Source organism: Arachis duranensis, chromosome 9 (genome assembly GCF_000817695.3).
Source record: "Arachis duranensis cultivar V14167 chromosome 9, aradu.V14167.gnm2.J7QH, whole genome shotgun sequence".
NCBI classification, from domain to species: Eukaryota; Viridiplantae; Streptophyta; class Magnoliopsida; order Fabales; family Fabaceae; genus Arachis; species Arachis duranensis.
In genome coordinates this window covers 51105996-51114685 of record NC_029780.3, presented here as the reverse complement: position 1 = coordinate 51114685, position 8690 = coordinate 51105996, and positions in this window count along the sequence as shown.

The following is an 8690-nucleotide window of genomic DNA, read 5'->3' as shown; positions in this document are numbered from 1 at the left end:
ATATATATATATTCATTCATTTATCAGGGATGCATATATATATATTCATTTATCATCTCATTGTGGGATATCTTCCTTAAAGGTACAAGTGTCCGGCCACACTTGCGACGTGGGTCAACAGAATCTCAAATTTCAACTTGGAGCAAGTGGGGGTGAAAGTGAGAATTATTGTCGGTCTATAATTTCTCTTGTATAAATGAATTACTTCGTTGTAAGCATAACTCCAAACCAACTAATAACTCTCACATCAAATTTTTATGTTAGTTGTCATAAGTATAAACCCTAATGAAAATTAACCGAAGTATTCAAACCTCGGGTCGTCTCACAAGGAATTGCAATGAAGTGATCAATTATTGGCTATGAAGAACAAGGGGGTTTGATTTGTAATTGATGCACGGAAACTTGTCTCTCAACAAATTTTCCTTCGGCAAGTATACCGAGTTGTCGTCAATTAAAAACTCACAACAGAGTGAGGTCGAATCCACAGGGATTAACGGATTAAGCAATCAATGGTCAATTGATTATCCTAGTTAGACGAATCATATTTGAGTGATAAGTAACAAGAAAATGTAAATGGCATAAAAGTAAAGAAAGAAATAAAGTGCAAGAAAGTAAATGGCAAGAAAAGTAAATGTTAGAACTAAAAATAAAATGAACATTGGAATCAAGAGGTATTGCATTCCTCCGGATCAAGTTCATTCTCATCTCTTCCTCAATCAATGTATTCATTAATCTCCTTGGCAATCTTAAGTGATTAGATCCCAAATTCCTTGGCAACCCAATCTCTCTAAGCTTGAACAATTTCTCAATTCCTTGATTTAATAGCTCATGGGAAGAGATGAAGTTTGGTCACTGGTTATACCACACACATTCATAGATCAAAGTATTGGTAGGATTAAATGTCACAATATCCATCCAACCCCCAACCTAATCCAATGTAAGAGAGCATTTCTAGCATGATCTCCTCATTCCTCTTCCAAGGTTCCGAGGAGATCCAATTATGGAGAGTTTCTCTTCCAAGATAGCTAACCAATTGGATGAAGATCGAAAGTTCTCTAGTAAAATCAAGAGAAAAGAAAGAAGAAGAAGAATGAAAACTACAATTGATCCATTAAATACAATAGAGCTCTCTAACACAATGAAAAGAGTTAGTTGTTCATTGCTCTACTCAAAAAAAAGGAAGAAAGTGCAGAAAAATAAATATGAAGATTAAAACTGAAATTAAAACTTCAAAGTTCATAAATGAAAACTACAAACTAGAATTAAACTATTACTAAGAAAAGAAAAAGAAGAGAAAAGGGAGAAAAGTGTAGGAGGAGAGGGGTCTGAAGCCCACTCCCCTTGGAGTGTGCCAATTCCCAGAAGTTCGAATTGGTCTTCACTCTCTCCCCCTTCCTTCAATTTTCCGTATTCCAGAATGAATTGATTGTAAAAACTAAGGCCTTTATATAGGCTCTCCTAAATTACAAAATGAAATTAAAAGCAAATTACAACTAAATAAAAATTCCTATTCTAGATGCTGCTTGTGGCCTTGATTGGTTGACACTTGTGGGCTTGCTTGCTTGAGGTTGGGTGGTTCTTGCAAGAGAAATGAATCAAGTTAAGGTCTAGGTGCTAATCGTTAGTGCTACCGTTAGCCACACTAACGCTACAAGTGTGGCGTTAGTGCTGAAGTTAGTGTGGCTAACGTCACACTTGCTACCAGTTGGTGTTTTTGGGGCTTAAAAGATGCCTCTTGTTTGTCTCCAATTTCATGCCCACAATATAGTATTATATGTCATTGGAAATCTCTGAATGTCATCTTTCTAACGCAACTAGAATCACCTCAATTGGACCTCTGTAACTCAAGTTATGCTCCTTTGAAGTGGACAAGGTCACTGGCATAGTCGCTGGCGTTATTGGAAAAAGTGAGTGCTAATAATGTCAGTGTTCAGGGGGTTAATATTGCCAGGTTCTGGAGCTCAAACTTAATGTTCACTCCATACTATTATATATTGTTGGAAAGCCCTGGATGTCTACTTTCCAACGCTATTAAAAGCGCATCATTTGGAGCTTTACAACTCGAGTTACACTTCTTGGAAGGTGAAGAGGTCAGCTGGCCTTACTACAGGTTGATACCATGTTCATCTTTGCACTTTCAGGGCAGGTTTTCTCCCTTAAATTTAGTGTCCACCATGTAGTGCTATATATGCTTAGAAAGCTCTGGAATCCTACTTTCCAATGCCACTGGAATCAACTCATTCGGAGCTTTGTGGTTCAAGTTATTTTTGTTTGAAGAAGGCATGGTCAGGTTGCTGGGTGAGATTTTGCCCACGTTAGTGGCACTAACGTGGCCACTAACGTAGGCCTTCTTTGCTTCGCAAACGTTAGTGGTGTTCATGTTTTTCACTAACTTTCACAGATGCCTCCTTTCCTCCACGTTAATGCCCACGTTAGTGGCACTAACGTGGCCACTAACATGGGTGTTCTTGGCTTCGCAAACGTTAGTGGCGTTCACTTTTTCCACTAACGTTGGAGTTTCCCTTTCCTTCCACGTTAGTTTCCACGTTAATGTAACTAACGTGGCAAATAACGTGGGTCTTCTTCCCCTTCGCTAACGTTAGTGGTGTTTACTTTTACCACTAATGTTCCAATCTTTCCTTCCTTCAACGTTAATGGCCACGTTAGTAATTGGCAAGAAAAGTAAATAACAAGAAAGTAAATGACAAGAACTGATAAAAGAATGGGAATGAACTCTTGGCTAAGACATGGGAAATGAGATCACCATCCTTGTCTACAAACTATGTGTTGACAATTATGAGGGACCAATCCATTCAGTCTACTTATATGCTTGAAGTACGTATAATGTCTACTTCAACGCTTGAAGTGCGTCAAATAGGCTTGATCAACATCAATCCATAAGTCCTAACCTAGCTACTAATTGACTTAGTAGTAGGCTAGCGTCAATGGTTATCAACTTGACCATAAAGGGTTCTCAAATCACCAATTCAATGAGACCCAAATTACTCAAGGTCACTCAATTCTCTTAGCCTAGGCAACGAGTAAAGAAAAATACTCAATAACTAGAGAAAATATTTTAACAAAAACACCTAGAGTGCAATAAAAGTAAACATTACAAAATGAAAGAATTAATAGAACCCAAAACTAACATAAGCATGAAATCAACAATGGCAATTAAGATAAACATAAAGAGACATGAAAATATAAAATTGTATTAAAATAAAATAGAAATCCAAAAGAGTTCATAAAAGTAAAAAGGGCAAAATAAGGAAATTAACAAGGAAAGCTAAGAAGATTAAGACAATTGAACAATAAAATGTAAAGAGAATTGAAATAAAAACAAGGATTGAAAGTTGGATCTACAGAAATTTAACCTAAACTACCCTAAATTTTGAGCTTCTCTCTCTAGAATTCTAACCTACAACATGGTGAAAACTACACTATGACTCCTCCCCCATTCCCTTGAAATCCTTGGGGTCAAAAGCATCAGAAATGAGTTAGATTTGGGCTTCCTTAAGCTCAAAAATCACCCCCAGCATTTTTCCTTTAGTGAAGTCACGTGCGGCTTGTCACGCGTACGCGTGGGTCACGCGTATGCGTCATTGGCAATTTTCTCTTTCATGCGTGCGCGTGGGGTAACGCGTGCGCGTCGCTGGAGATTCTCTCCTTCTCACGCGTATGCGTGGGTGACACGCGCACGTGGCCTTCAGTTCATCAAATCCTCATTTCTTCATGAATTCTCTATTTTTGCATGCTTTTTCTTCATTCATTCAACCAAATCTTTGCCTTCAAATCCTGAAATCACGTAACAAACATATCAAGGCATCGAATGGAATTAAATAAATTAAATTTATCAATTTTAAGGCCTAAAAAGCATGTTTTTACCCTTAAGCACCAATAAGGAGAAATTTATAAAGCCATGCTATTTCATTGAATAAATATGAGTTAAGTTGATAAAATCCCCTAAATTCAACATAAGATAAACCACAAAATCGGGGTTTATCAAACCTCTCCACACTTAAACTAAGCATGTCATCATGCTAAACCAAGAAAGACAAGAAAAGGGGTATGAACATTTATTCAATGCAAATAAACTATATAAACCTATATATATACATGCAACTAAATACAAAATGCTTCTACCTACTTGGTTAAAAGTAAATCAATCTCCAAGAATGTATATGAACAAGTAGAGCTAATCCATGAATCCTACCAATTCAAATATCAAAATGAAGTTCAAATAGACTTGCAAGAAGAAAGCTCATGAAAGTCGGGAACAAAAAATTGAACATCGAACCCTCATCGGAAGTGTATCCGCTCTAGTCACGCAAGTGTATAGGGTTGATCACTCAATCCTCTTCTAATCATGCTTTCCAAGATTTGTTTTTCATTTAACAATCAACAATTATTCAATGCATGAATACATATATTATGAGGTCTTTTCATAGGTTGTAATGGGGCTAGGGTAGAGGCAAGGATGCATATGGTCAAGTGAGCTTGAAATTTGAATCTTTGGTTAACCTAAGTTCTCACCAAACACATATAACAACCTATATGTTTTGAGGGTTACCTGAAACTGTAGGTCGATCTCGGACGAGATATTCTGTGTTGGTCGGTGCTGCCGTGTCCGACCTGCTAGAGTTAGAGATGCTTCTGATCCTTGATCACCAGAGGGTGGTGGTACTTGCAAGAGACTCTGATGCTTAAGTTAGCACATGCTTTAAACAGGATTTTGTGTAAAATCATAGTATGAGTTATACCTGGGTGCTCTAGTGTATTTATAGTAGTGTGAAGTGACCTTTCTTGAGATAAGTTAGTTATCTTATCTTATCTTTGAGTGAAGTCATCTTATCTTTTAAGCCAGCCGCCTTTAGGATGGGCTGCGTCCTTTTATTTGGGCCTACTTGGGCTTCTACAGCGATTTGGTCGAGCTCTTTAAGAAGAGGTCGGTGGCGATCTTCCTTAAGAGGTCGGTCGCTCCTTCATTGATCATCCCGGTGGAGCTATGTGGAAGTTGGCATGCTTCTGGCATGGTGGGCATTTCTTGACAAACTCTGTTGCTTCCTTTTGTAAGGTCAGCCAGTAAAAACCAGCTCGAAGTACCTTTTTTGAAAGCGCTCGTGCTCCCAAGTGGTTGCTGCACATACAATTGTGTACTTCTTCCAAGACTTCCCTTGTATCGGAGGCCAGTACACATTTTAGGAGGGGTGTTGAAATCCCTCTCCTATATAGGATGTTGCCTACTATGGTGTAGTTCTGTGCTTCTCGTATTAGCCTTTTCGCCTCCTTTTTATCTATGGGAAGTATCTCAGACTTGAGGTAGTTGATTTTGGGGGTCATCCATCCTTGATCCTGACCTGATATGGTTAGGACCTTTTCTTCCTCCGAGATTGATGGACTTTGCAATGTTTCTTGGATGAGGCTTCTATTATTGCCCCCTGGTTTGGTGCTGGCTAGTTTTGAAAGTGCATCAGCTTGGGCATTCTGTTCCCGAGGTATATGTTGGACATCATATCCCCTAAACTGTCTGAGCTATCCTCTGGTTTTGTCTAGGTATTTTTTCATGGTGGGATCCTTAGCTTGGTAGTTTCCCTCAGTAGTGCCTCATATTCAGCTTGGTTATTTGAGACAGGGAACTTAAATTTAAAGGAGAGCTCAATTTGGGTCCCCTGGTCACTCTCTATAATTATACCTGCACCACTCCCGGTCTTGTTTGAGGAGTTGTCTACGTAGATATTCCATTTTGTAGGAGTTCCCGGGGTGTCAGTGTACTCGACAATGAAGTCGGCCAGATACTGTGATTTGATAGCTATCCGAGCTTCATATTTGAGGTCGAATTCAGATAACTTGACTGCCCATTGTAGTATTCTTCCAGCTAGGTCAGTTTTCTGTAGGATTCCTTTTATGAGCTGGTTGGTCCAAACTCTGATAGTGTGAGCTTGAAAGTATGGTCAGAGTCGCCGGGAAGTGAGTATGAGTGCGTAGAAAAATTTTTCTATCTTTTGATTGTTTAATTCAGCCCCTTATAAAGCCTTACTGATGAAGTAGATGTGTTGTTGCCCGCTTTCATCTTCTCTGACTAGTGCTGATGCTATTGCCTGATTTTCTACGGCGAGGTATAGTATGAGCTCTTCGCCTTCCCAAGGTCAACTAAGGACAGGTGGTTGCCCCAAAATTTCTTGAAATCTTGAAAAGCTCGTTCGCATTCTAGGGTCCACTCGAACCTCTTTTCCTTCCTTAATGTTGCATAGAAGGGGAGAGATCTTAAGGCTGATCCAGCTAGGAACCTAGACAGAGCCGCTAGTCTTCCATTGAGCTGCTGGACCTCTTTGACACAGGTCGGACTTTTCATGCGAAGTATGGCCTGGCACTTATCTGGGTTTGCTTCGATTCCTCTTTTGGTGAGCATGAAGCCAATGAATTTGCCAGCTTTTATCGCGAAGGTGCACTTCGCGGGGTTAAGTCGCATACCATGCTTTCTTATGGTGTTGAACACTTTAGCGAGGTCGGATAACAACGATTCCTCACTTTGTGTTTTTAACAGCATGTCATCTACATAGACCTCCATTAGCTTTCCGATGAGGTCGGAAAAGTCTTTGTTCATCATTCTTTGGTAGGTAGCCCCTGCGTTCTTGAGTCCGAAGGGCATAACTATATAGCAATAGTTTACCTTTGGGGTTTAGGATCGAGGTGTTCTCTTGGTCGGGTGGGTACATTGGGATTTGGTTGTATCTCAAATAGGCATCCACGAAGGAGAGGTACTTGTATCCGAAAGAGGCGTCCACTAGAGTGTTTATATTTGAGAGCAGGTAAGGATCTTTTGGGCAGGCCTTATTGAGGTTGGTGTAGTCGGTACACATTCTCCACTTGCCATTTGACTTCTTCACCAAGACAACGTTGGCTAGACATAATGGGTACTTGGCCTCCCTTATGAACCCTGCCTCCAGTAAGGCTTATAACTGCTCTTCCACAGCTTGGGACCTTTCTGGGCCAAGCTTCCTGCGCTCCTGTTGCAGTGGCTGAGATCCGAGATATACCACTAGCTTATGGCACATTAACTTGGGATCTATGCCGGGCATGTCTGCGGCCTTCCACGCAAAGTGGTCAGCATTATTCTTTAGGAACTGTATCAGTGTCTCTTTTAAGTCTCCCCTTAAGGTTACCTCTATATTTGTTGTTTTATCCTGAGCATCCCCGATCTGGACTTCTTCGGTCTCTCCTTCAGGTTGTGGACGAAGTTCTTCATGAACTCGAACTCTCCCGAGTTCAATGGTGTTGATTTCCTCTCCTCTGGGGTTGCCTTTAAGGTTTATACTTTCGTTGTAACAGCATCGCACAAGCTTTTGGTATGCTTTTATCGTGGCGATCCCTTCTGGAGTTGGAAACTTCATGCACAGATGTAGAGTGGAGACTACTGTGGCGAGTTGGTTTAGTGTTGTTCGACCAATAAGGGCATTATAAGCCGAGCTCACTTTGACTACGATATAGTCTATGTTTAGTGTCTTGACCGAGTTCCTTTTCCGAAGGTTTTATGCAGTGAGATGTATCCTAATGGTTGAATTGGGGTGTCTCCGAGTCCAAACAAGCTATTCTACGGAGTTTTTTGAAGGCGGATTTGAACAAGATATCTACGGAGCTCCCTTGGTCTACCAACGTTCGATGGGGATTAGCATTGGTGGGTATGACGGTAATGACCATGGGGTCATCATGCCCCGAGATGCTACCGGTTGCGTCTTCTTGTGTAAAGGTAATAGTGGGGAGGTCGGGTGACCTGTCCCCTTCTTCGACATGATATACCTCTTTAAGGTGTCTTTTGCGAGAGGATTTAGAAATCCCTCCTCCTGCGAAACCTCCATTTATCATATGAACATGTCTTTCGGGGGTGTGAGGGTGGATGTTCAACTCGTCTGACCTCTTCATCCCTACTTCTCTTTCTCGGTTAATTTACTTTATTAGCTAAGAACCGATCTAGTCGCCCTTCTCGTGCCAACTTCTCTATGACATGCTTTAGGTCGAAGCACTCGTTAGTAGAATGTCCGTAGATTCAGTGGTATTTGCAGTACTCTGTCCGACTTCCTCCTCTTTTGTGTTTTATCGGGCGAGGTAGTGGGATCTTCTCAGTGTTGCATATTTCTCGGTAGACATCCACAAGAGACACCCGAAGAGGGGTGTAGTTGTGATATTTTCTAGGTTTCTCAGTGGGTTGGTCTTTTTTCCTGGATTATTTATCCTTGTCCCGAGGTGGATAGGAGAATCCGGTTTTTGAGCTATCTCCCAATCGGGAGTTCTCCTCCATGTTGATGTATTTTTCTGCCCTTTCTTGAACCTCGTTTAGAGTTGTTGGGTGTTTTTTGGATATTGAGTGGCTAAAAGGTCCTTCTCGTAGGCCATTGATGAGACCCATGATGGCTACATCTATTGGCAGATTTTTTGTGTCTAGACATGCCTTGTTGAATCTTTCCATGTAGTTGTGGAGGCTTTCCCGATCTCCTTGCTTAATCCATAACAGGCTAGGGGCATGATTGGCTTTGTCTTTCTGGATGGAGAATTTAGCTAGGTTAGCGAGGTCATCGAAGCTTGCTATTGACTTTGGCGGCAAACTGTCGAACCACTTTATTGCCGTCCTGGTCAGAGTAGTTGGGAAAGCTTTGCATCGAATGGCGTCTAAAGCATCTGTGAGATACATCCTG